The sequence below is a fragment of the Myotis brandtii genome, unplaced genomic scaffold (genome assembly GCF_000412655.1).
Source record: "Myotis brandtii unplaced genomic scaffold, ASM41265v1 scaffold940, whole genome shotgun sequence".
Lineage (NCBI taxonomy): Eukaryota > Metazoa > Chordata > Mammalia > Chiroptera > Vespertilionidae > Myotis > Myotis brandtii.
This window is the reverse complement of record NW_005371877.1, coordinates 645,719-648,494: the sequence shown is the minus strand read 5'-3', so window position 1 is coordinate 648,494 and position 2,776 is coordinate 645,719.

Sequence of the window (2,776 nt, the reverse complement as noted above, 5' to 3'; positions counted from 1 at the left end):
TGGAGGTTTGGCCCACCTCTGACCCCATAGAAGGGGGTTTGTGAGCCTGCGCACAAGCCAGAAGCAGGCCTGCTAGCCAGCTGGCAGGACTGAGTTGGGGGGGGGGTGCGGACTTCACAAGATTGACACTTGGCAGTCACTTGACACCCTGGAATGTGGGTGGGCTTGGCACGGGTAAAATGGGGGTGGGGCACAAGGGGGAAGCGGCAGATTTAAAGAGAGAGGCCAGCAAAGTCACCCTTTGGGTGGCCCCCACACAGCTGCCACACAGTACGGTCCTGTCCTTCCTCCTTCGAGAGGCAGGACACTCACGGGGGAGCTTTCTCGCTTCCCCAGTCACCCCTGACACAGCCCCGAGCACGACGGGTGTGGTGCCAGGCACTCGGGGCAGCAGCCCTGGGGAGCGGGGGGCCTGTTCCCAAGTGGGATGAGCCCGAGCACGACGGGTGTGGTGCCAGGCACTCGGGGCACTGCCGCAAGTGGCAGCAGCCCTGGGGAGCGGGGGGCCTGTTCCCCAGTGGGATGATGGGGTCACAGACTTTGGAACCCGGATGAACCCCCAGGGAAGGCACAGCTCCCCGAGATCTCACCAGGTGGGGGAGAGCAGGGCAGACAAAAGCGCCACCTGACTGGACCAAATCTCACGCATAGGCACTTGAAACTTCTCCTCCAAGCCTGCGGGGAGGCAGGAGCAGGCAAAGGTGCACCAAGAGGCAAAGGCATGCACTCGGCACACAAGCACCCGTCCCCACCCAGTGTGCGCCTGACGGGTCACAGCCCGTGTCAGGGTTTAATCTCCCTTTTCCTTGGAGACCTTCACCTGAACCTCCTTCCTTAGCCGGAGGGATAGGGCATTCCGTGGGGAGGACGGGGCTCTCGGGGGGACGTGGGGGAGGCAGTCCGCCTTGAGGGAGACTCGAGTTGGCTGGGGTGGGCCAAACAGGACACAGACGGCCCAGGTCCACACCACTCCTGGGCAGAAGACAGGTAGGGCTCTGGGTAGGGAGGAACGAGGGGTGCCCCAGGCCCCAAGCAGGTTCAAGACACACGGAGGGCCGTCAGCGTGAAGCGGCCTGGCGTGCGGCTGTTGCCGGCTCTGCCGGCTGTGGCTCTGCTTTGGGCTCTGTGGCTTGCAGGCTGCATGGCCTTGGTCCCCTAGTGTCCCCTGCAAGATGCCCAGGTGTGGCCAGGAGCTGGGGCCTGGTCCCTATTGGGAGACGGTCCTGGGACTCCCAGCTGCAGGTGGGGCTGGGGAGGGGGCGGGGCTGACCCAGGCCAGACAAGAACGTGGCGGGAGAGGCCCACGGAAGGGGGTGTCCCCAGGGGGAGAGGGTGGGCAGCCGAGGGGCAGAAAGGGAGCAGCTGTTGAAGCCCACAGATCAGACCCCTGCACAGTGGGGACCTTCCCGCTCCCCAGGGGGTGTCTTGAACCTGAGCTCTACCCCCCAAAGGGCTCCCTCCACTGCAGGCCCACTTTATTCCACCAGAATCTTGCAGCCCAGCGTCTTTAAGCGAGGGAAGGAGAGAGCAGGAGAGGCAGGGCTGGGAGGGCCCATGGGGCTCTCAGCCCTGGTACCACTGAGGCAGGGCTAGAGGCACTGACCCTCAGCAATGCCCCCAGGGAACGCGGCCTCTGGGGGACGCAGGGCAGTGGAGGGAGCACAAAAGGGCCCTGGGGTGCAGGAGAGAACCGAGAACCCTGGAAATCCCGTCTCAAGTTTCCTCCACTTGGCTCTTTAAGTGGCCTCGTGCTGACACCTGGTGGTCACTTCTAGAATTACAGCGTCACCGCCCGAAGGTATTACACATGGGGGGGGGGCCCCTAAGGAGAGGGGTGGGTGGGGGCAAAACGACCCCATTTCTCCCGACAAAGGGAGCCCCCCTGCAGGGTCGGGGTACGGGGAGTGCTGCACCTTCGCACTCGGGTGGGAATCTCTTGTCTGCCCCCATCCTGGCATGACCGAGTGGTTAGTGAGGCCTAAGGGGACGCCTCCCGCCAGGGTCTCCGGCTCCCTGCGGGGGGCCTGGGGGGGGCGGGGGGGCTCCCTCCCCGGGGGTGCGGAAAGGTGGATGCCCAAAGCCAAACGTGCCCCCGGGACAGTCCTGAAGCTCCCGCTGTGTTCTGCGGGGGGCGGGGGGGAGGGCGGGGGGGCTCCCTCCCCGGGGGTGCGGAAAGGTGGATGCCCAAAGCCAAACGTGCCCCCGGGACAGTCCTGAAGCTCCCGCTGTGTTCTGAGACCTAGAGGAAGCTGTGTTACGTTTGTGTCAGAGTAAAATGAGATGTTACTGGGAGGCAGAATGTTGGGGACCCCCCGCCCGCCAGACAGGCAGGGACCCGGAGACTGAAGGGGGGAGTGGTCCTGCACCGGACACAGTTTCTGTCCCCCCCCCCGCCCCCAACACACACACACACACACACACACACACACCCCAAGGCTTTCAAATCTGGCCTGAGCCTGACACCTTGTGGCCACCTGAGGAAGTGCAGCCACAGCCTCTGAAAGCGCCTGGCTTTCCTCTGCATCAACACTGCCCTTAGGGCGACGCCTGGGCCGCTTGGCCAAACCCGGGGGTCCAGGAGGAGGAGGTAACACAGAACCCCCACCCCGAGGGCCCCGTGCTGTCAGGTCACCTAGGGCTCAGCCGCCTTCGTGGGGGCCACCAGTGGGCCGGAGTGAGGCCGCCCCAGGCTGCACACGCCCTGGGCCCGCGATGTCTGTGCCGGTGGCTCAGGGGTGCTCAGATGGGGACAGGCTGGGGCAGAGGGGCCTGAGGG